Source organism: Acanthopagrus latus, chromosome 21 (genome assembly GCF_904848185.1).
Source record: "Acanthopagrus latus isolate v.2019 chromosome 21, fAcaLat1.1, whole genome shotgun sequence".
NCBI classification, from domain to species: domain Eukaryota; kingdom Metazoa; phylum Chordata; class Actinopteri; order Spariformes; family Sparidae; genus Acanthopagrus; species Acanthopagrus latus.
Window position 1 is genome coordinate 2,151,824 of NC_051059.1, and position 26,304 is coordinate 2,178,127.

General features: G+C 41.9%; 1 protein-coding gene across 8 annotated transcripts in view; it reads left to right on the forward strand.

Moving 5' to 3' along the window:
* The first annotated feature begins 5,629 nt into the window (after positions 1 to 5,629).
* Positions 5,630 to 26,304, forward strand: part of LOC119011321 (disks large-associated protein 1-like) — a 115,320-nt gene continuing 94,645 nt past the window's right edge. For 2 of the 8 annotated variants that reach the window (XM_037084334.1, XM_037084336.1), the window contains exon 1: positions 5,630 to 6,145. The gene's annotated coding sequence lies outside the window, so the exon portion shown is untranslated. Of the gene's footprint in view, positions 6,674 to 26,304 lie in introns of all 8 variants that reach the window. The other 6 variants (XM_037084338.1, XM_037084339.1, XM_037084335.1 and 3 more) reach the window with 5 other exon arrangements.

Consider the following 26,304-nt stretch of genomic DNA (forward strand, 5'->3'; position numbering starts at 1 on the left):
CAAGAGCTAACATTGGAGCTGATTTCCAAAACTGGAGACGAGGCTTTCCATGTAAAGGGTTGCAGTGTGATGCTGAACCTTCAGCTTTTTCTTCAGTAAACAGCTGCTAGTGTTAACTTTATCTGTTAAGTAACATATATAACCTGTGCATTTAATGGATCCTTATGATAGGGCCAGACACTGCAACCTTATGGTAATATGCTATTTATTATCATTAGTTATTTTAGAGGGTGGGGTAAGATTTTGATAGGTGGTAAGTCTTGCATATTAACCACTGACTTGCTTGTTTTGTATCCCACTGTGGCCATAAGCAGCATCATGTTCTGTGCCTTAAACTAGTTATAGTGCTTCTCTGCAAATGACAGTTTGGGATTAAAAGAAGAATTAAAGGCATGGCAACTGTTAGCACTCCTAGATTACAAGATTTGCACCCAACTTTTGAGGCCTTGAAACTCCACACTGTGCACAGGTGGTTTTCAGTAAACCAACTGTTAGAATATTTTCACATTTTACCAAGTGAATTGAGGAATTCCTTTCTCGACATTTAGTTTATTATGTTCATTCATTACCCTGAAAGTAGAAAAAGAAAAAAAAAACCTTGTCAAATGCAATGAATTTGGTTGTTTGGCTGTTTCCCAGATGAAATTATGGGCGTTCTACTATTGGACTATACAATTTACAAAGTGGTACTGCAGGACAGAACAGGCGGGGCTAACTGGTTAGCATGCTAACCTCGTTAGACATCTCTGCAGAAACCATTATGTGGGATCTCTTGTTTGATTCTCCCCCAGCAACTCCTTAATGCAGCACAGCAGGAGCCCTTTTGATAGGCTCCAACAGCAATGTCAGCTGCATTACAACACAAAAGTAATTCAGCTAAGGTAACAAAAATCAAAGAGGATATCACTGCAAACCAGTGAAGTGGGGTTGGGTTGAATCAACAAGCTTTTAGCTTATAGGGCTTGATGTTTTTACTTGCACATACAGAACAGCTCTAGAAATGAAATATTTAGCCTACTCTTTTTTTACTTGAATTAATTTTGATATTCCTACTCTTTTAAAATCATATTTAAAAGTGTAAATTTATATTGCTTTGTGTTTCTTTTATACCTGGTTTTAACGCTTTCAGTAAAGCATGTTGAATTGAATCATTGCTTAAGGTGCTATACCAACAGCTCAAAGTAAATGTTTTACTGTGTAATAATAACAGAGATGTATTCTGAGTCAACACCTGGTGATTAATTGGTGATATCAGGCATTCAAAATTAAACTGACTTGAATATGTGTATGTGGACCGATGCATTTTTTCAACACATCAGTTATTTGCTGCCATCTTGTGGCTCAATAGGAGATAACATTCATCAGATCATAGTTCTACACATCTGCTTTTCCAGATATTAAGTTATTTTCCCCATCAAATCCATTGGTTGACAGGCATTTATTGACATACATTTTCATTAATCCTTGCTCTGGGGGCTGGTTGTTCTCGATGTTGCCATGTTGAGCAGAGGATTGAATCCATTTAACAGTATCTGACTATGTTTCAGTTCAACACCATCTACAATTGAGCATATTAAGGAGGACAGATAATTTACCTTTCAAACATCACTTTCAAAGTATGAGTTTTAAAATATATAGGACAGCAGCTCTGCTATTATACAAGAGACCCTGCTGAAATATTTTCATCCAAAACAACGACAACAACATCAACAAAACTTAAGCTACAATCCACTTACTGTCATTTACAGAATTTTCACCCACAACTTGTCAGGTTGGTCGATGACCTCTGACCTCTCAAGAAGTATACTCCCGGTGGTCCCTGTCTGTGTACTGTGTAATCGCCCTGGGTGCCCTTCACACCCGCTGCCCCTTCCTCTTTCTGTCTTCCTCCTCACTGACAAGATGTTGCGCTCTGCGAAGGAAACTCGTCACTACTGAACTGAAAACGTGGTGGTAAGAGGTCAGGTTCAGATATTGGACTCTGTGTGAGTGTTCTTAACACACTGGTTGTCTTGCTCCTGTGTGCCTTGACATAACACAAGTGTGTTGGCTTGGCAGTTTACCCTTTTCTATCTGCTCACAAAAGAACTTGATGTGTGGGTTGATGTTCTGAGAAAGGACAAAAAAATATGGTTAAAAGTCAGAAATGAAAATTCAGTCATTATCTACTTGCCCTCATGCTGGCTGAGAGTCAGGGGAAGTTTAGTAGTCTACAAAACAGTCTTTGGAGTTTTGCAGCAAAACAGTTTCACAGCCTTCTCCTGAACAACTGAAGTAGCTGACTTTTAAAACATGAATAAAAACAACCTTGATTGTGCCAGGTGAGCTGTACGGAACCCTTTTTTTGTCTCATAAAATGTCACATTTGCAGCCACAAACTAGTTTAAATGTCAGAAACCTTCCTGCACTCACACATCTTTGTGATTTAGTCTAAAAGGTTTCCAATGATGATCATCTCTCTTCATTTACTTTCTGTTGACCTTCTGACCATCTGAACAATAAACATTTCAAATGAAAGATATCACATAGCTTTTGATTTGTACGCCATGCACATGGTTTATTTACCTTTTTGATAGTATGTCAGGATCTATGTCTCACAAATGTAGTTTGTGTGCAATCTGTGTGATTTGGCGCCCCCCACAGTTTCTGAGTGAAGTACCACTTTTGTAAATACAAATCCCAGGTGTGTAATAACTTGTCAGACCTGATGCATGTGCTAAATACCAACAAAACTCATCACATCATAACATTGTGATAAGATGTCTTTAAAACTTGTATCTTGAAGTGAACATGCGTACGTGAAATCCTGCCCTCTCACTGAAACAAGTGACATAGACACCATTCAGCCTGTAGCAAGACACTGTTCCATCAGAATGATGGTGAACCTGTTATTTTAAGGTTAAAATGTTTTACATAATGTTACTTTGACTTCTATACAACTCACGCTTTATTCTGAGTTAAGCTTATCTTAAGGTGTTCTACTTTCTATTTCTCGAGGGACCGATGCTGAGAGTGTCTCTGTCCCTTAAGTATCTCAGTCTGCAATTCAATAATGGACGCCAGACATTTTGGATTGGCATCGGAGCCTCCCAGGGCTGTGTGCTCCACCCTATCCTGATCACACTGTACACCCATGACTGTACTCCCAGACATCAAGACAGCCCTACTGTGAAGAATGCAGAGGACACCTCCATCAGTGGTCGCATTGTAAACCATGGTAAGGGGCGCCGTTTAGGTCATTGGGTAGAGCGGGCGTCCCATGTACAGAGGCTCTGTCCTCGCGGCAGCGGCCCCGGGTTTCAGTCCTGGCCAGGGGCTCTTTGCTGCGTGTCACTCCCCCTCTCTCTCATCCTGTTTCCTGTCATGTCTTCAGCTGTTCTGTCATAGAAGGTCAAAAAATATATACTTAAAGAAAAAAAAATATGATAAGAGTTTATATTTGGAGGAAATCCACAATCATGCAGAGTGGTGGGCAGAAAACAACACGCACACACACACACACACACACACACACACACACACACACACACACACACACGCGCACACACACACACACACACACACACACACACACACACACACACACACACAGTGGAGCTGAGCTGGAGCCTAATTTTCTTGGCCAAGTTCTTGTTACCTTTTTGTACTGAAGCAATCGAAGGCATCCAGACTGGAAATTGGCAGAATGGCCCAGGACAAGGCTCTATTGTGGTTGATTAAATCTCCCAGAACATCATTAGTATTCATCTACCTTCCATCATTGACACCACCTGACCATGGAGCAGTTTCTTTCCTCAGGCTGTGAGACTCCTGAGCTGATGCTCAGCACCCCACTTAGTTTATATTTTTTCTTTTTCTGAATTTATTCACCTGTTTATGAAATGTTATTGTAGCATAAAGGGCCTACTACTACTTCTACTATTACTACTACTGCTACTATTATTATGTTGGACAAATCTGGTTGTACAATGATATTTGAATACAACATGATTCAACTCTGGACATAACTGTGTGTTTCTGTATTTTTATGTCTGATCAACCATTATATGTATGTCCCTGTTCATTCTGTAAGTTCTGCTGCATTGATCTTTTTCATGGGTGAGAACTTGTGTTGCTTATTTTGTACATTTTTTTTGTTTTTCATTTTGTGGTGTAAAAAACAACGTTTTGACCTTGTGTTTTTGAAAAACCACCTGCGAGTCCTCGTGCCTGCCAGCTTGGTACCCTGTGTGCTGGAAAAAAGAAAAGAAAGAGATTTCACCCACCAGCCTTACTCAGATGGTACACGGCTTGTGCAGCAAACACTGCAAAGATCTCAGTAAAACCCCTCTGAGCCCCTACTAGATGAGCAGAGTTTGGAACATGATGGAGAAAAGCCTTTGACAAGCATTTAACAAACTTCATCTGCACACACTGCATTGACTTGCTGTCAACTGAAGAAGCTTATGCAACAGATGGATGGACTCATTTCATGAGGAGTTGAGGATGAAGATATCTGACTCCTGACTGGCTATGCCATGCAATGTACAATATGATGTGTAGGAATTTAGTGTGCTTTGGAAAAATATCTTGATTAGCATGATCCAGCTGCTTGGAATCTAAATGTACACTACAGGTACATCTGTAATAGAGCTTAAAATATAGGCTTTTTGAGGGGCTCCCTTTTAGTGACAAAAAAAGGTTTTGTTGTCCTTCAAACACATATCACACTCCATTTGCTGTACAAGTGAACAAAATTGGCTGAAAGCTCTGAAAACGCAGGTAGGTGGACCTTGATTTGAGATTATTTTGCCACATACTGATTCCAAGGTCAAGAATGACTGTTATGCCCACAAGTGGAAATGTGTTATATTCATCAACACACAAATTTAGAGAAAGATGCCTTCAGAACCTGTGTGATATATTCAATACAAAATTCAATAAAGTCAGACCATATTGAGATCTGAAGAGACTAAATCCTGAATTCCAATGAAGATTTCTATTCTATTGCTATACAACATAAAGGAAAATCAAAGTGAGGTTTATGAATGTTTGCTCTCCCTTGGGAGAGCAAAAAGGATGATAAGAAAGCCAATCTGCCCCTTGATGCAAAGTGCGGATATTTGCGATGTAATTACTGTGCCTTCGATACTTATTATTGGGATTTTCTCCCTTTGCAATAGACACGCACATGAATACAACATATTACAAGAATAACTAAGTTATTCCATTTCTGGTCTTACAAGCAACATGTCAAAGAAACGTCCTTCTCTCTCTCCATCTCTCTCTTAGTTCAAAGAATTGCAAGAGTGAAGTCTGCTGCAGTAACAATATTTCTAGTTCCGTGGTTTCTTCAAAATAAAGTACTTATTTGCAGCTGAAACATTATGCATCCGAGTTGTTGAAATGAGTGATACTTTTTTGGAACTATGCTGCATGACCAAGTGTGCTAGTGCCCTAGAGTCTAGGGCACTAGCACACTTGGTGCTATCACTTGGTGCTATCAGGAGGCCTGATAGTCTAGGGCCTAGACTATCAGGCCTCCTAGAGGCCAGAGGATATTGACTTATTTTGAAATGTGTTCTGTGATATTCAATACTATAGGAGTATATAGTGTGGGGCCACCTACATGGTCCTGTGTCAAATGTTGTTGATGTACACCTGTAGTATTTTACTTAATGTTGCGTTCACATTGACCCTTTAATTAGCCTACACGTCACAGTTAACCTGCAACCCGCAATGTGTTGCTCTATCATCCCCTGCCGAGGCACACAGAGAAATTAAGTTGGGTGACAGCTTTTTTTATTTGTTACTTTCCACACTCCACTTGTGTCATGCAAGAAACGTTTCAGTGCTTTTATTTTTTAGAGCAAAAATATTTTTTCTTCCGGTGGCATTCCGTCTTATTTTGGTGAACTTGCCGCAATTCACGGACCGCAGGCTTGCGCCACTTGATGCCCCCGCATTCACACTCACGCGCACGCACGCACACACACACACACACACACACACACACACACACACACACACACACACACACACAGATACACACACATTCCACCAGTGACTCTCTGTTGTGATCGCCTTGCTTCCAGAAAGGAAGGACGTGCTTTTGGATTTAGCAGCCGGTGCCTCCGTTCAGCGATGGTGTGAGGAGCTGCTACAGGTAAGCTGAGGTTTAAACCGTGTATTGAGAGATTTTAGGTTCGAGCGGGCTCAGCATTCAACAGCTTATCAGAACCACCGCTGCATCTTCGCGAATGACTCACACCGGTAAGACGGGCCACCGGTGCGGTCCAGTGTCTGCGTGCCGGTGCGCCGCTGTGCCGCTCCAGCCGTCGTGCTGCCGTCCCTCCGCTGAGCCCGGGCTGCGCTGGCGTTCATGGCAGCAGCCTGGTAACGTGTGCTTCTCGCGCGTGGGGAGATTGACGCTGCTGTCGCTTGGCTAATTTAACCATTCAGCTGTAACGTCACGTATTTTTTTAATTTATTTTTTCATAAAATATGGCGGAAAATCTGCGTGTTAATCCTGACACATCTGTCAGAGATGAAGCTAATATACAACGCGCCGTCCATTTCGTGTCAGGTGAAAGTTTGTGGATTGATTGACGCGGTGGCACTTCACTGTCGCGCTGTTTGTGGGAGAAAACAGCGTTGACAGGAAGCCAAAGCGTCACCTGCTCCTTGTATTGAGGTAAGAGGGTTTCTTGACGGAGGTCTTTAACAGCCCCTTCTAACACAGGGTTTCGGGTCGGGCGCTGTAAAAGCCTCTCCGTAAATGTTCGGAAATGTGAGGAGACATTCGGTCCATGTCACAGAGACAGCATAACAGGGGGGGGGGGGTTCCCGACACAAGGCTGATCTGACGAAGGGGCTGTGGATGTGAAGACGGCGCTTGCACAGCTGGATGGATGTATGGTTGCTATGGGAGAAAGACATAGACGCTCACACGGTTGCTAAACTGCCTTGCACTAAGCCCCAGCCCGAGATGAAACATAAAAGACTCGTGATTTGAGGAGAGCTGTGTGGTGCAGTGATGTTCGGCGGGGATGTGCGCCTTGTATCTTCCGCCTCACTGAGAGGCTGTGAGCGCAGAGGAGCTAGCTGTCGCCTGCGGTTGCTGAGGATGAGAGGATGAGAGGACGAGCAGATCCCAGTGTTTCTAATTCAAGAAGACCAACTGGTAGTGATAACAGTGTGGGCAGAGTGTCAGCTCGGAAATGAGACAATTTTTTTTTTTAGTACATTCCCACTCAACTTGGAAAGGTGAATCAGTGATACTGTATCACGTTTGTTTGAGTTTTTCACACAGGGTGGTCAAGTGGGTGCCACATATTCTTCTTTATCTTCTGTGTTTATGTTTTCAATGTTAGAAGATACTGTTGCTTTCTTTTTTTCTTTTTTTTCTATAAAAAGAAAACGATAATAAAATGAATGTATGTGGCCACACTGAACAGGAAAAAAGGACATGTTACCTAAAAGGAGGCAAGACAAACCCACACAGTTAGGTTCAATGAAACCTGTCACAGTGAGGTCCATCGATTATTCAAAGTAAGTGGAACATTTCCAGTGAAAGGCAAGCAGCTTTACAGTGTGAAGGTGCCTTTTTAGTGCTGCTGAGACAATGGCTGGATTGTCAGCAATGTAATCACTTTTAATTTTATAATTTATACTGAGCAAATAGCCTTCTGTGGTTCAAATCCAAGGATTGATGCTTCTCTCTGTTGTACTGATGTAAATTGAATACCTTTGGGTTTATGAATGTACAGAAGAAATGTGTAATTTGGAGGATTATCCAGTAGGGCTGTCAGCGAATTTTCTAAATATATATAATACAATTGTTAAAATTAGTATTCGACTGTGGAATAAACACATCACATCGCTTTGCGAGTGGCCGCACGGCATGACGGGTCAGGGACAGGTCACAGGAGTCGGACTTGCACAGCGTCACTCACTGCTGAAAGTGAGACGCAACAAAAACTGTAGATGCAGATGGCAGAGAGAAAAAACGTAATGGCAGAAAGTTCAGAGCCCAACTCAGCAGCAGAGAGAGTGGTTTGGACTCCAAGCAACCCAAAAAGCCCCGTTTGGAAATACTTAGGATTTTGGTCAGTAGATGGCAAAAATGCGGAACCTGGAGATAAAGTTGTATGCAAACTGTGTAAGCTACAGTTAGCTTACCATTCCACCACTAGCAACATCATGACCACCTGCCTGATATTGTGTCGGTCCCCCTTTTGCGGCCAAAACAGTCCTGACCTGTCGAGGCATGGACTCCACTAGACCCCTGAAGTTGTGCTGTGGTATGTGGGACCAAGATGTTAGCAGCATGTCCTTTAAGTCCTGTAAATCAGTGGTCCCCAACCACCGGGCCGGGGACCGGTACCAGAAAAAATACGTTATTTTATTTCCGCTATGTTGACGATCATAATCGGAAAGTTGTTTTATTTTGAAAAATGGATTCTCTTTTAATGACATCCGTCTGTTCCTCTTGGCGCGCTTGACAAGTTCCTGTTTCAGTACCCTAAAAAATAAGCCCTCGAGCTAGCTGAAATAAGTGGAAAACAAATGTCTTCGGAGAGCTACTTTGCAAAGAAAAAAGGAAAAGGCCCAATGATGAGATGGAAGAAGAGGGAGATGGAAAACTGTATTCAAGTTGGCTGATAAAGTGGCTGAATTGCGGCTGGGGGGACGGCAAGTGGACAACTGCTGGAGACTGGAAATGGTCTTAAAGTATGTTACCTAGTAATTTATGGAGTAGACTGGAGAAAGGAACACACTTCAGGTGTTTATGCACTTTGTTGTATAGTTTTATTTCCACGTAATTGAACGCCAAGACCAATCAAAGGTTGGGGACCACTGCTGTAAATTGGGAGGTGGGGCTGGATTCAGTCCATGGATTGGACTTTGTCAAGCACATCCCACAGATGTTTGATTGGACTGAGATCTGGGGAATTTGGAGGACAAGTCAACACCTCAAAGTCGTTGTTGTGCTACTCAAACCATTACTGAGCCATATTTGCTTCGTGGCACAGCGCAGTATCCTGCTGACAGATCATCAGGGAACCATTTCCATGAAGGGCTGTACATGGTCTGCAACAATGCTTAGGTGGGTGGTACGTGTCAGAGTAACATCCACATGGATGGCAGGACCCAAGGTTTCCCAGCAGAACATTGCCCAAAGCATCACACTGCCTCCACCGGCTTGTCTTCTTCCCATAGTGCATCCTGGTACAATGTGTTCCCCAGGTAAGCGACGCACCCGGCCATCTACGTGATGTAAAAGAAAACGTGATTCATCAGACCAGACTACACTCTTCCATTGCTCCATGGTCCAGTTCTGATGCTCATGCTTCCATTGTTGGTGCTTTCTGCAGTGGACAGGTGTCAGCATGGGCACCCTGACTGCTCTGCTGCTCTGCTGTCCCATACACAGCAAACTGTGATGCACTGTGTATTCTGACACCTTTCAATCAGAAATGACATGAGCTCGTCTGTTGGATTTGACCACTTGGGCCAGCCTTCGCTCCCCATGTACATCAGTGAGCCTTAGCAACAATTGACCTGGTTGCCAGTTTACCACTGTTCCTTCTTTGGACGACTTTTGATAGACACTGACTACTGCAGACCGGGAACACCCCACAAGAGCCACAGTTCTGGAGATGCTCTGACCCATTCGTCTAGCCATTACAATTTGGCCCCCAGTCAAAATCGCTCGAATCCATACGCTTGCCCATTTTTCCTGCTTTTAACACAGCATGTTCATTTGCTGCCTAATATATCCTACCCACTAACAGATGCCATGATGAAGAGATAATCAGTGTTATTCACTTCACCTGTCAGTGGGCATAATGTTATTCCTGATGGTGTATGTATATGAAGTCTAGAGCTAAAAATGATTAACTGATTAGTCCATCAACTAGGGATGTCTCGATTAGGGTTTTTTTTTTTTTTTTTAACCCCGATCCCGATCTGAGTCCTTTTAATATTTATTATCTGCTGATACTGAGTCCCGATCTGATACTCAGCCTTAACTAATATCTTCCTGGATAATACAGCTGCACCAAGAAAAAAAGTACCTGCATTCCTCAATAGTTTTTTTTTATTTTGTTGAAACAAAGTAAATACTTTCAGATGGCTCTGTCTTATTTTGCATATGCTTTTCCAACATTGGCCTCCACCTTCCTTGTGTTAGCAGGTGAGTCTGTGATGCTGCGCTGTGACAGCAGAAACTCGTGTACAGCAGCTGAAGTGTGTGAGACGCAGCCTATGCTTGGTACCTCCATATCATCCACTGCTTTTTTCAAATTCCTGACGTTGTCATGTAAAATGACATGGATGCGTTGTTTCTTTGTTTCACACGCGTTCAGCTTCTCCTCAGTTGCCTGTTTTACATGCTCTGCTGTATGAGACCCACGAAACTAGTGCGCATACCGGCACGTTGTAACTCGAAACTGGAGTCAATGTAATGTCATGCAGAGATGGTAGGGCATACGGAGGATTAAAAAAATCCAGGTGACCAAGAAAACCCCGATCCTCAACCACAGAGATGAGCTGGTTATTCATTAATTTATTAATTTGATTAATTTAATCACCCTCTCTGTAATATTTGTGGCCATGTCGCTGTCTCCAGGATATTTCTCTGTCCTTTTCAAAGTATCTGCGAGTGTTTGTTGCTTCGGTGACTTTACCTTTATTGCTTGAGTGAACTTGTTGTATTCTTTGAGTGTTTGTTATTTATTTGCTGTATCAAATGTGTAGTATTAAATGCAGCCCTACTCTGCGAAACGGTCGTTGGATGGATGGACGGATGTTACATGATGCCATTGGACTACTTCCGCTTCCTAATTTAAGTTATTTCCCCACTGCAAGCATTTTATTCACAGGTTTGCCAGAGTAACGTTACGCACGCGTCTGCGTTCTGCCAAAAATTGTGCTCTGACTTAAAAAACGAAAATAAAATCGGGTGTGGGTCCACGTTCAAAATTCAACCAAGGATAGACAAATAGGACCAGGACAAGCTTCTCTTCCATTTTCTTGGTTATCCTGTCGCTGACTACAGAGACAACTTGATCAAGTTACACGCCCCCACCAATGCAGCTCCTTGCATTGTTTTAATGCAGAGTCTGAATACAGTCTGAATCCTGCTTTCTAAGCTTTGTATTCCTTTATACAAACCATTATTTCCCCCCTACAAACATTCCTCTCAGTTGCTGTCGCTCTGGTTACTCCACTTTTTGGTTTCCCATGTCAAAAATCCTCTCCTGTTCTCCTGTTAGTCAGCATGTCTCTAGTACTCATCTTTGCGGTCACTGCTTTGCAGTGATGATGCAATAGTTATTCCACAAAATGCCCCGAAGGCAGCAAATGTTTGCAGAGAGCTGTCTGAGCCTTTTTAAGCTTTTTCAGGTAGTGATAACACTTCCTGTCACCACTGTGATCCATTTCTTCTTACTGGAAAGAATGAAGGGCAGAGATGCTGGGTTTTATGGTTTTATCAAAGTTGATGTGATTGAAATGTTCAAAGTAGAAAAAAAAAATAGTCATACAAGTCAAAGAGTGTCTATAACAGAAACAATAACTTGTAAACATGATAAAATTAAAGAGATTCATGATAATTATCACAGGTTGGTTTGCTATCTGCCACTAGCACAGAGTAGATGAAGAAGAGAGAGGGGAAGGGGAGTAGAATGGTTGATGCTAGAATGGATGGTCCTGCTGCAACTGGTTGTTTCCTCATCAGTAGCTTACAGTGAAACAACCAATCACAGCAGCGTTAAAGAGTTTGTGACAGAAATTTCAGCGTGAAGGATTACTATTGTATCTGACTGCACTCGCACTAATGAGATATCCTCTGGTTGCGTCTGTGCTTTGTGGCAGCTGGTGTGTATTACAGACAGCAAGTGATGGTGGTGATACAGTGGACTGCCAGCCGTACTTTCCCCAGAAAACACAGTGTCCTCTTTGGCTAGCCGAGCAAGCTCACGGCTGTGTCTCTGGGCTAGGCAGAGCGGACAGGCTGGGTATATGCATGGCAGACTGCCCCTTGCATGCACCAAGCTTGGGTGCTAGGATGGGTTTGGCCACTGGGCTGCTCGTGGTGGGGCAGCATAACGTCCAGACAACCAAACGGAGAGTGGATGCTCTGTATAGTAGCTGCAGCAGAATCGCAGCACAGAGTAGCAGGAGTCATTTTTAACTAATAAAGAGATGAGTAAGGAGAATTGACTGAAATTTGTTGTCAAAGTGAAAAGCAAATGCACATATTTAGCAATCTGGGATGCTAACAATGGCTAACTGGGAGTTAGTTACTTCACTAAGACGTTGTAAGTGTGCAGCCTGCAGCTCTTCGTCAAACAGCTCCATTTTGTTTCATTACTGTCACAAAGTGTATAAACTGAAAATGACTGTTGTCCTATCTTGAATGATAGTGGTAAGTGCTACACTCACTGATAAACAGTTGCATCTCCAGTGACTACGTCATAATAAAAGGCAACACGTTTAACACCAGTTAAATTATTTAACTAAATCATTGCTTATATCTTACATACCGTGAAAATACGTGTGCGCTTAACCTAAATTGTAGTTCATGGAGTTAAGCATGCAAAACTAAACATCAAAAACATCATGGTTCCAGAGGCCATAACCTCAGAAACTGTTTCTCACGCTTATATTCTCTCACATTATATTAAAACAGAAATTAAACACGTGTCTGGTCACCAAAAAGGATCCATCAGTTTTTGAATGCTAGATTTAATGTGCAGTCCGGTCATGTTTCTTATGTGTTATCCATATAACTCTCCTAGTCTCCTAGTTCACCTTGGGGGCTACCTGTTTTTAGATTTATCAGTAGAGAAAGATTCTACTGCCACTGTGAAGGAGAAAGTTCAGAGGAAATAGCCGTGCTGATTAATGTGCTCTATGTGTAAGCTCTTCCGTTGCTTTTCTTGAGTGCAGTTTGAGAGAACAATTCGTCTCTAACCTTCACCAAACTATTTCAGTACATTAGCTCGTTGATGAGTCACCCATGGAGTGAATTCCTGTGGTACTTTCACAGTTCTTGGTTTTGATGTGCTGCCTAGACAACACATCTCGTGGGAACACAATGAGTGGCTCGACACTTCGAATATGACGTGACAAGTTCTTTTCTGAACGGCCTGTTACTCCTCCTTTAGTTCTACTAAATGTGTGATCTGCGCTGCTCTCGTGGCATTATCATGTGATGGAGTTTTTAGTTTCAGGCTTGGAGTTTCCTTCAACCTGACATTTTAACTTATTTAACTTCAAACAAAGTCTTTTCACTACACCTGTAACTTAAATCTCCTTCAGCCATCTGGGGATGCAGTGCAGGGCAGTGCAGTGTTGTCATGTGCAATAGGACATTTTGAAAAATAACAGGCAAAAGAGAAAGGGTTAAATGTTTGGGGAAAGGTATTTAACTTGGAAATTTCCTATTTAATTGATTGTAACAGAATCCAGGTATTTTTATTATTTTCAACACATTTGCTAAAAAGACCAAAATCTAAAATGTGTGAGTTCATCTCTCAATACTTGCATCAAAATGAAAAAAATAAAATAAAATAAAAACAAGGTTGTCAGGTTTGGTATTTCTGATAAAATTACTGTAAGGAAACAGGCTGATAAGTTGAGCCTGCAGAGCAGTTACCATGGTTGCCCTTCTTCAAATAGCGTGCTGTTGTTCCAAGTCTTTGGAGATGATGGTTCCATAACTCCTCACAGAAACTTCTCAGGGAATTACAGATGGACTCATGATTACTCATTACATACTTATGAGTACTCATGACTTCATCTGTGTAGTCTATAATAAGTACAGCAGTGGGCCCTCGCCGTGACTTCAGAGGAGCTTCAGGCTTCCTTGTTCTGATGTCACACTGCATTAGCTGTTCACAGTGAATATCAGGGCTGTCTTCTTGAAGTGCAGGCTATGCAGAGGAAATGTCTCCCAGTAGGTGAAACTATGTCTTCATCCACCAGCGTGTGAAGCACTTAGTGACTGCCTCTGTAAGTTTTTCTTTGGATTTTTATGATGTGGTAACATCAGAATCAGAGTCACGAGACAGACAATTTGTGATTGTATTGGGTTACAAATAGAATGGGGATGCCCCACTCAAACATGATTCTCCTGCTTTTCTCTTTACCGACTATGTACAGGATCATATCATAACAGAGATTAAGGTTGAAGACATGTTTTTATTGACTTCAATTTGGAGGAAAAGATGAGGCCTTCACGTGTTTTGGGAGCCTGATAGTGTAGGTTAACCTTTAATGTAATATGATTGATTCTCACAGTTATAGAAGCATTGCAAAATCAATGTCCTGGCAGAATGAGACACCGTATGTCAATATTGGTTCTGGTATAAGAGACCATTGTCCATTGAACCATTGTTGCAGACATGGTAGAATGTAGTTCCTGTTGGTCTTTGATTGTTCCTAAGCCTTTGCCATCATACAGTGGACTGCTGCCTCTCTGTTCCTCTGCAGCCACCTCCCTCACCTCCCCCAGTGCCACCCATGTCTTTGCTTAAGTGGGAATATTTTAGTGTACTTTATTAAATTATACATAACCTCTCGCTGTGTGGTCCTGCATTTTATATTCCTGTCGTACTAAAGATGGACTGTTCTGCCCTCTCTGCCCAGAGCCTTTCTGCCAGCCTGCTCTCTGTTACACTGGAGCTTTCACCCACCATTTTCCCCTCCTGTCTGTCATAAGGACAATTAAATCCCTGAAGCTTCAACAATACAATTCACATAATTTCTAGCAATTTCAGCTGCTAGCGATGATCTGCTGTATAGAGAACTATATTTATATATACATTTTGCCATTTGACTTCAACAACCTCGTATTTGCCTCGTTTCTGACTTTGTCTTCACACATGGACCTTCACAATGTTTTTGTTCCTGTTTTTCTGAGATGGAAATAAATAGCGAGGGATGGTTACACCTCCGGTCTGTCTCCTGATCACTGTAATCATCTGGTTTGAATGCTACTGAATTCACCCTATAGAATATATGTTCCAAGGTACATATTTTTCTGTTTCTGTGTTTTCCACCTGATATGATGAAAGTTTCCCCTGAACGTTTATAGCAGAGACACTGTTCATCTCAAGTGAACCATAAGTTCAAGACTGTTATACACTCAAGTCATCACAGCTGATTCCCCTTGTGGAAACACGGACGATAGGGCTGTCACTTTTTATGCAAATATGAGACATTCGTTTAAATGTGGGATGAGAAGTTCATATTCGAGCTGTAATAATCAATTTAAAATATAAAGTCTTTCAGTGCATTAGGCAGTTTGTTGTAGTCATTCAGATCCATTAGAACAAATTGCATGTTCACCTGCAGAAATTGGGGAAAGCGAATTATGTAAGTGATGTAAATGGATTTAGTTACATACACAAAGTGTAATCTTTTCCTAAATATAACCAAGTAGTTTGGTGCCTAAACATAACTAAAATGTCACCATTTCAGAATATTAATAACATTACAGAAGTCATTTTATATCATGATATGTGTAAGTCATTGTACCAGACAATGCATATGTACAATTGCTAACTTGACTATGGAGCCCTTCTCTTGCAAACAGGGGGTAGGTAGAACTAAAATCCTCATGGACAGGTCTTGCCACTTTGCAGTTATCTTGGCAAGCCCCTGGGTGGTCACAACTTCACTTTTAATGGTCACCTGAACATAAAAACTGCATGTATAAAATTGTCAGTCAGATCTTCAAGCATGATTTCAAGATACCAACTTCTTTTAGGCTCAGTGTGGAGTGCCACAGTGTGACATCATCAGCTCAACCCATCAACGCAACGCAACGCAACACAATGCAACGCAACGCAACGCAACGCAACGCAACGCAACGCAACAAGCTTTTGGGGGAAAGGGTGACATGTGTGTCATACAATCACCATCTCTGCAGTTCCAGACTTTTCAGAATGCTTTCATTGTGTTGTCTCCTCTATTAAGTCACGTACCACACTGCCATATTTGGGAAGTTGGGAATGGGAATGGGTTGGAAATATGGCAGAAGTAGTCTTAAAGGACATGATGTACACTACACTGAGTTTCTGTGTTGTAGTCTGCAGTTCCAGTGATTTATCTCGTCCTCTACAATACTTGGATGAACGCAACTGCTAAATTTCCTAATGCATTTTCTCAAATGCTTTGGTGTGATTGTGTGTGTGTGTGTGTGTGTGTGTGTGTGTGTGTGTGTGTGTGTGTGTGTGTATGAGACAGTGTGTGCATATGGCAAACAATGAACTAATCCTGCTTTGACTGTGTTATTGGAAAAGAGCCTACTACAGAAAGTGGGGCGAGTGAATCGTGGGGATAGCCCAGCCAGATGGAATCACTTTGATGGATGATAGTGCATTCTGTGTGTGTGTGTGTGTGTGTGTGTGTGTGTGTGTGTGTGTGTGTGTGTGTGTGTGAGTGTGAGTGAGTGAGGGAGAGAGGGAGAGAGGGAGAGGAATCCCCATTTGTCAGCTGGTGCTTGTGTTTCCCACTGACCTTGGGGATAAGAGGAGTATCCCATCTGAAGAGCAGTCTGTCACATTGAGAAACAGTAACCATGCGCTGATGGTAACATATAAAGACGTCCTCTAATACAATAAGCTGAGTTCATATGTACAAGAATGCTAAAGCCAGAACATGAAGCCATGAACAGGAAATAGGTTGATTTTTCTGTATGGAAATAGCATTCATACATGCATGGGATAAGACGAGTGGGATATTTTTAGGTAAGTGAGAGTAGTGCGGATGTGTCATGCTGTTGTGTTTAAATGAGCTCCACTGCACCTGAGTGAAGAGACTAAGGGGCTGCTGGTCCCACAGGGAGGACTGAGCCAGCAGCAGACAGGAGATGCAGGGAGGCGCGTGTGTGTATGTGTGGGACAAATGTTAGAATGAAGACCAATTATTTGGGGATGTCTTGTCCAATTGTGGACAGTTGGTAAAAAGCTGATCTGTGGATCAGTGGTTAAACGTGTTAAAAGTGGTTGAGTGTTCAATGATAGTGGGAGTTGATATTGTTTGGGTGAGGGTAAGTGTCACGGAAATATATGCAAGTCTGTGTGCACATAGAGCAGGCCTCCGACCAAATTCCCCAGATCCCAATCTTATCGAACGTAACTTGCTGGAGGAGGTCTGATCCATGGAGGCCCCAGAGCTGTGCGATATTATGATATATATCGTAGTGTGATATAAAAATGACTACCGTAGGATATAACCCTCTATTGTTTATATCATAATTTTAATGTATAGGCTACTTGTTTAGCACTGTTGCTACACTAACTTTAACATACACTACGGTTGTGATTTAATACGCCATGTAAAGCATAAATGAACATCAGAATGACCGTTGGATATCCAAATTTTGAGTTGAAAACGAGTTCATTGTATGAAGGCGGATGTTTTATGGTAGCATTTTTACATATATATACACACACACGCACACTAATATACAAAATGAGACATGAGCTAACATACAACTCTTATCTTCAGGCTAACTATGATTTTGCTGTATGAAAAGCAGGTGTTATTAAAAATGTATTGTCATGATGGAAAAAGAGAACCTGGCTCCAGCAGGGGAATATCTGTATGTTGAGGTTGCTGATCTTACTGACTACACAGCCAGCAGAATAGGACACGGAGAAAATGCTAATCTCCTAAGGAGCAGTCGGTTGAAAGATTTTGCCCTCTCAGCACACAGCATACTAACACTTCTCAGAGGACATGTTGGATTGACAGCGAGCTCTCTGGATGATTACAGGAACACTCAGAACCTCACAAGTTTCTCTCAATAAACAACTATACAAAAACTCCTCACAACACTGGCTGTTGCATACAAATTCTTTTTAGTATCTGTTTGTGAAGGGGAAGTCAAGAAGACTTGCTTATTTTGTCAGTCAGCAGAATGCAGCTTTAAACAACCTGGCATGGTGAGCTGCCATATGAGTGAGTAGGGAGCTTCGGGAAGAATGCTGAGCCTGAGCTTCAGATGGAGCGAAATGCAAGTTTGTGGGGTTTTTTTTCATTTTTTATTTTTTTAGAATGAAAATGTCATCAGTGACTCCTATAAGCGGAATTCACACAGGTAGCCTGTAATGAAAAGAGAATGGCTGGCAGCAGTGTGCAACTCTGTCTCTGCAGCATTGGGTTTTATGCTCCCTCTCAATGTTTAGCCCAAGTTGGTACCAGGCTTGCAGCTACACATAGACGTTTTCCCATAGTCTGGCTGGTGCTTAGTAGTTGTCCTTTGGTTGGTGTTATTCCACTGCTGTGTTGAGGGTTTTCTGCATTGCCGTCGCCACTTTTTTTTGCAATAAATGGTTAAACCTGTGAAGAGAGAGTTCATCCTCAACACTCTTTTTTTCTAAACTTGCATTACCACAGTGTTGTGTTTTCAAACAGTGCACTCACATTATACTTAGAATCCAAATATTTTTTTATTTCACAAATCTGTGTTTCCCCACATATTATTATCAAGTGACTGCATTTGCTATTTGCAGGACAGTCGTTACCCCTTCAGTTATAAGACAGAGTCCTCTCTTCAGCTAAGCTTACTACTGACGTGAAAAAGCAAAATAAGCTATAAGGCGTCCTCTCTGTTGACACGCTGTATTCACAGTTGTGTTAATTGACCTAGATATAAAGTGTAAATTCATGTAGGCCTACCATTGGAGATAAAACACAGCCATAGCCCTTCTTCTCTTCTCTTCTCTTCTCTTCTCTTCTCCTTTAGTGAGAAAAAAAGAAGTAAAATACAAATCCAGCAGCAGCGGTCATGTTTCAGCAGCGGAGGTCTGCCGCTGTTGAAACATATATAATAGAAATACTGCAGCATTTACATTGTCCCCTTTAACCCTGTGCTGTTAGCATTAGCAGTTATAAGCAGTAATACAGCTTCGACATGGTAGTGATCATGAACTGTAAACAGTAAGGCTGTTATCAATGAAAGAAGTTTACAGATGTATGAATTACATACTGGGTCATCTCCTGTGAACCCCTCGGGCATGTGAAGGCAACTTAGATCCAGTATGGGAATGTACGACTGTTCCACTGCCAATAAAAACTACTCTATATAAAGAAAGTTACTGCATTAAAATCCATTGAATGACTTTACAGAATACTGTATGTAATGTCAGAATTGGATGTTAATTTCTTTGAAGTCTTAAGAAATAAAACTACTTAAAAGTCACAGTTTTTTCCTGACCTTGAGGTCGATGGAAAAATGTCTTTCAATCTCAAACATGTACTGTATGTAATACAGTATAGTAAAGCAGTCCCACCCATTGTTTGCACCAATACCTACAATAGTGAAAGGGATCCAAAGCTGTTAAGTGATGGCTGTTGATGTAGAAGAATGGAATAGAATACATTACATTGAAGCACAATTAGCAGATTTCTGTGGTCGTATATTGTACAGTGTTCTGTCATACTGCCCACTCCTTTGTCTGACTGCAGAAAATCCCTGCTCTTTCCGAACCCATGTTTCCCATGAATTCTTTTAATGGCTGAAGCAAAACAGCAAGTCATTTTCAAACTCATCTGCAAGTCTGCATCCATGTTTAGCTTCTGAACTACCTGGGTAATGTATTTCTTGAATGAATGGGATTACTTTGGATGCATGTTGTCAGATAAACATGCATTTTGGTATCTTGCAGCATAAAGTGAAGGTGATGAAGTTCTCATTTCTTGCACAAATTACTGGTTGAGCGCAGCACTAGAACATGTTTTGTGTGTAATATAATGCATCAATTAATGCAATAATAACGACAATGAAGTAGAAAGGAAGTGTTGCTTAGATTAGTCCTGGTACCCGAGAGATTTTTTCGCCCCCATATGAAGAGCATTGAGATCTCCCTGGAAACAAACCTTATGTGTCTGAAACAGGAGGTCAGTCAGCAAATCAGTATTTCCTTGGAAGTGACATTTCCCTTATCAAAGGCTGCACAGTATTGGAAAGAAATGACATTTTCACTGATACTGAATTCTGTAAATAATAAATAGCTCTATATAAATAATGATCAATACAATATTTAATTTTAAAATGATAATCAATCTTTCCAGATTGATGTGGGGGATTTTGAAAGAGGAATGCATTTTATCAAAAAACCCAAGCTGGGCCTTGCATTGTATGGTAAAATGATCACGGATGATTGTGATTGGTGGTTTTTCTGTGTATGCACAGCCAGCATGTCACTCATAAGGTAACGGTTGGAGGCACGATGAAGGGTGATGACATCCCCAGCAGAATTACCAAACTTCATCATGTACAATGGTCCTTTTCTCATAATGTTTTTTGTATTTGTATTGTATTATGACAATAATCATTTTAGACTTGTCTTCTATCATTATGGGCATTCTGGAATTGAGGATTACTTAAAATGGTGATTTGGCTTGTCTCCCTTTGTTAGCACCACGACCAAAATGCATCCCATTTGTTACCTGCCATTCCCATTCTACATCCACTAGCAGAGAGAGTGCAGGGACAGAGTGGTTTTTAAGTTGAATATGTCAGTCAAGCCTGCCTGACTCATTCTTTATCTGAATAAGGATAAGCTTGATTTAAGATTGAAATGTTTTTTTCTCTCTCTTAAAAACCAACTACAAATGACAGAGAAATTATTCAAAGTATTGCTTTTATGCTAATGCTTTTAACAAAATGGCCCTGCCACTGAATCTAGTGCACCTTCATATTCACTTGAAAAAATAAATAAAAGTGCATCCCCTTGAAAAAATAAATATAACCCTAACCCCATGTCAGTTGAGGCCACATCGGGCAGTGTGTCCCAGGCTAACTCGGTGGACAACGTCAGGAATTGCTCCCTCTTTTAAATTTGAGCGAGCGTGGAGTGATTTCACCAGAGCTGAATGAAACTGTAGGTGAGTGGAGAGCGGTCTTTGAGCGGAGCTGGCTGGTATAACTTTGAGCGATGGAGCGATGGAGCGAACACCCACGTAAGCAGGGAGCGGAAATTCTCGCCGCTATGCTCCGCTCACATGCTCTGGTCTGATGCTAATTAAGTTACTTGAGTACCTGCCACACTGGACACCGTGCAACCAAGTGATGTCATGTTTGAGGTGACTCATACCTCTGCATCCCCCAAACAGCTGGAAAAGCTCTTGGGTGAACTAATCTCCTCTGCCAATGTTTGTGTGTGTGTGTGTGTGCGTGCGTTTATGCATGTCTGTGTATCTGTGTGTATACTCATGAAGAATGTAGCTTTAACTATGCAAGGTCCTCTCTAACAGTGTTGGCTTGTGATGAATTTCATACATAATATGACCATTAGAGACTAAAGAGACTGGTAACACAGCGCTCTTAAGCTATATTATTGTCAGCATGAATCTTTGTCCAAATTGCTTTAAGACCAATAAGATTGTGTTAAATAACATTTAAGGAATTTTTATGTGTGCCATTAATTTGGCAATTTAATCCATTTTATTTATAAGGTCAGCAGCTGGTCTCATTCTGTGTGTATTTACTGAAAAAGATGTGCAGGTCAGGTGGTCAGTTGCCAGTAAATGTAAGTGTGAATGTTTGTGACTCACTTCTAACCTATTGTGGGCTAGCATAGGCTGTTGGGTTAGGGTTAGGGCTTTACAGGAGTGTTTTTTTTTAAGAGCTTCATTTAAATGTGAGGAATGCTCTTTTTTGTTAGGTATTTGTTAGGTATTGCCAATATTTTTATTGTATTTGCTCACCTGCCTTGACTCGCATATGAACGTAAGTAACATCCCATTCTTAATCCATAGGGTTTAACATGACCTCGGTCCACCTTTTGCAGCTATAACAGCTTCAGCTCTTCTGGGAAGAGCTTTCCACAATGTTTACGAGTGTTTATGGGAATTTTTTTTTTCCAAGTATTTTTTTGGCCTTTTCTGGCTTTATTGACAGTACAGCTTGAAGAGTGTGACAGGAAACAGGGTAAGAGAGGGGGAGTGACACGCAGCAAAGGGACCCAGGCCAGGAGTTGAACCCGGGTCCGCTGCAGAGCCTCGGCACATGGGTCGCACACGCTACCAAACGAGCTTAGCGGCACCCACCATTTATGGGAATTTTTGACCATTCTTCCAGATGCTGGCTCTCAGTCTCCACTCTAATTCATCCCAAAGGCGTTCTATCGGGTTGAGATCAGGAGTCTGTGCAGGCCAGTCAAGTTCATCCACACCAAACTCTCTCCTCCATGTCTTTATGGATGTTGCTTTGTGCATTGATGCACAGTCATGTTGAAACAGGAAGTGGCCATCCCCAAACTGTTCTTACAAAGTTGGGAGCATGGAATTGTCCAACATCTGTTGGTTAGCTGAAGCAGAGTTCAGAGTTCTTTTCACTGGAACTAAGGGGCCAAGCCCAGCTCCTGAAAAACAACCCCACACCATAATCCCCCTCCACCAAACTTTACACTTGGCACAATGCAGTCAGACAAGTACCGTTCTCCAGGCAACCACCAAACCCAGACTTGTCCATCAGATTGTCAGATGGAGAAGCAAAATTCGTCACTCCAGAGAACGTATCTCCACTGCTCTAGAGTCCAGTGGCGACGTGCTTTACACCACTGCATCCAACGCTTTGCATTGCACTTGCTGATGTATGGCTTGGATGCAGCTGTTTGGCCATAGAAACCCATTCCATGAAGCTCTGTTCTTGAGCTAATCTGAAGACCACATGAAGTTTGGAGGTCTGTAGTGACTGACTCAGCAGAAAGTTGGCAGCCTCTGCACAATATGCGCCTCAGCATCCGCTGACCTCGCTCTGTCATTTTACGTGGTCTGCCACTTTGTGGCTGAGTTGCTGCCGTTGCCAATTGCTTCCACTTTGTTATAATACCACTGACAGTTGACTGTGGGATATTTAGGAAAATTTCAATTCAGTTTCAATTTTAGGAAATTTCATGACTTGTTGCACAGGTGGCATCCTATCACAGTACCACACTGGAATTCACTGAGCTCCTGAGAGCGACCCATTCTTTCACAAATGTTTGTAGAAACAATCTAGCCATGGAAGTGATTGGAACACATTGGAATTCAATTATTTGGATGAGTGAGTGAATACTTTTGGCAATATAGTTATTGTGATTGATTTAATTATGAACCAAAAACAGGCATTCAAAGCTGGTTGTTTTATCCAGGAACACTTTCTGAACTGAGTTTGACAAAATTCACGATATTGTGATACATGTATATATCAGCGTGTCCCACAGTATTATGACCAGGGCCTCGGGGAAACTCTGGTGCAACATGTAAATGAGACTCCCCTCTTCCTGTCTTCCAAGCACCACCAGCAGCAAGGCAAAGTTTCATTCAAAAACACAATCGAACATGCTGGCAGTCTGGCTGACAGAGGAGAACCCACAGGAACTGGGAGGAGACAGCCCCTAAACTCCTGGCCTCAAGGCAGGAACCAATCAGCTCTCTGGACAAGCTGCAATCACTCAAACACACCTGCAACCAATCACACACACTCACACTCAGGTGACAGAGGGTTATTCAAGGAGACAAGCATATACAGAAATGTTTATACGACCTCAGGGGTTGTAACACACAGGATCTCGTGACACTGTAGTAAGTGGACCTTTGTCCCTCTGCAGGGGTCCAGGGGGTGTGTTCCCCTGGAGGAAAAGTTTGCACATTTTAAATGAATCAATCTGGTGCACTTGAGAGAATAAATAAGTCATAGATAACATGACCATGAATGAGAAAGTGGAAAATATACGTTGTAGAAAATAATATAACTCTAGCCTTTGAATGTAATGCCTAGAAATAAGCCCAGTCCTCACAATTTAGTCTGTTATACAGCTCTGTTAACATAAGCCTATAAGCATGTAAGCTTCTAACCTATAGTCAATAGTCAAAATCAGTCTGTTGCTTTTAATGTTGTAGCCTATTAGTATTGATTTGTTACTAAACCTTAATTGAGAAACCAGATAATCATTATCTTCTTACAAAATTATGAGTGACTGTGAGTGACATTTCAACCTTACATTGTCTAGTCTGTGTGGTTGAGGTTGTTAATGCATTCACATATGTTTTCCAGCAGCAGAGTGATAGAACAGCACTGGAAGTGGCTGTAAATAAAACACAGATAGAGAGAGATGTAGGCTATGTGCTGCCGAGCTAGGTTAACAAGACAGACAAACAGACTGAAGAGAGATGGATTGCAAGCCAGCACAGCAGTAAGTCTATATTATGTTTGACTGATTGGGAGTGAAAAATGCTTTGCTGAAGCAACACCGTGAAATCTTCAAGATCTTCAGCTATTATGAGAGTATTGTGGTGGGATGCCAGAGTCTTGTTAATTAATGGGAAACACTGTATCAACATTGTAATATAAAATTGCAACAGCTGAAATGATAAGTCAGTCATCAGAAAATGAATGGACAATTGGTAATCCAGTAGTTGTTTTGTCAGAACAAACAATGTATATGAAGATATGCATTTTGGCCAAAGACAGTGAGCGAGCCTTTCTTCTTGTGCGTTTGTCTTTTTGTTTTGTTCCACTCAGTTGCATGATTTCTTTATATCTTTATATCTCTTGACTACAGGAGTTTCACAAACAGAATAACTTACTTATTTTGTTTTGGTTTTAAAGGTCCCATATTATACTGTTTTTCATCAATTTCACACAGCGGTCAGAGGTCCAACAACACTGTATTCGAAATACATTGCCCCAAACCCATCTGTGGTCCTGAAATTCAGCTGTCTAAAAGTCGCTCTACTGAGCTCTACTGAGAGCAGGCTGTTTCTGTGCTTGCACCTTTAGATGCTAATGAGCTCCGTCTGTCAACACCTACCTTGCCTGCTAGATGCCTCTGTCAGGGAGAGGATGCCGCTTACACTAGCGGTAGCATGCGCTAATGTTTACGGTGGATGTATCATTATGGCTCACTGAGATGCTGTTCAACCACACCAGTTTAACCCAGAATCAGACCCAGAAGGAGAGGGTCAGACTCTGTACAGACTCTGCGGCTGCAGCAGGATGTTTCAGAATGGTTAGTGTGTCTGAATAATGTTAGTTTGTTCTATGTGTTGTTACAGTTACTGCCATGTAGCTAATGGCTAACAGCTATCGAAAGCTGTGTTTGTCTCCAACACAGTCTCCAAACTCTTGGACACTGTTCACATCGTCTCTGTCTCCAGTCTGCACATGTTTCTAGACTTTTTCACTGTGACAACCAAGCTCCATCGTGATATTACTAACATTAAACTCACTTCAAACGCCATTGCATAGTGGACCGAAGCGGAGCTAACTAGTTAGCCAATTTCCAGCTGACTTCACCATAGTCATAGGCAACAAACCGCGGCAACACTTACCTGTGGCTCGGGTGCAGTTGCTGGGTCCTGTATGGGTGGGACTGATCCTTTACCGAGGGTCAGTGTCGAGGCAAAGCCAGCTTTGTACTGACCCTCGTTACTGAAGCAGTCCGATGTGAAGTGGTTAGCACACACATACAAGCTAACACAAACCGCAGCCGGCACGTTGTCATTAAAAATGAAACGCAACCACTGTCTCTTCTCTTGTTCTGTAGCTGGGACAGAATATAGGCGCTGATGTTGATTTTTACAACCAACAACAGAGTAATTTGTGTGTGTCTAGCTCTGAGTGACGACATTGTGAAACACTGCTATCTTACTGCAGGACACACTGAACTTCACCTCGGAGATGAGCACCCCCCTCTCAGATATCTCCTGTCACCGCGCAGAGGAGGTCGGCCTATGATAATAACTCCTTTCATTACGTAACGACAGGAGCAGAATCTGAACAGCCTGTAGGAGCGCCGTGTTACCAGTGGGTGGGCTGCAGAGACCCTGCAGGAATCACTTGCTTTCCTCAGTCTGGGAGTTGGTAGACTCAGGGAGGACCAGCTTATATACGTAGAGACCAGAGAAAATGTGTTTTTCATAATATGGGACATTTAAATGCTGGTGAAATATTATCAGATTATATTTGCTGTTTTTCAGTGTTATTGACTTTGAATCTAGCTCTGGAATGTTAGTTTTTTGGCTAATAGGTGAGCCAAAGGGTTCTATAAGCTGATCTGACTAGTTTATCCTCTGTTGCTAAGTCGTAAATAAGGTTCATCCTATTTACTGGAGTAGTGTTTTCCATTGCACTAGAACTGTATGGTAATGATTGTTCTAGCTATTAGTCAAACTCTGGGGTGTTGCCAGGGAAACAGAGAGAGTGGGCTGTGAAAATGTTTAGATTTTAGTCACAAGTGCAGGCCTGTTCTGGCCATGTTGGTCTGTTCTGGCCTCTGCATCATCCATTAATTCCTGATAATGGACAACGTGTCA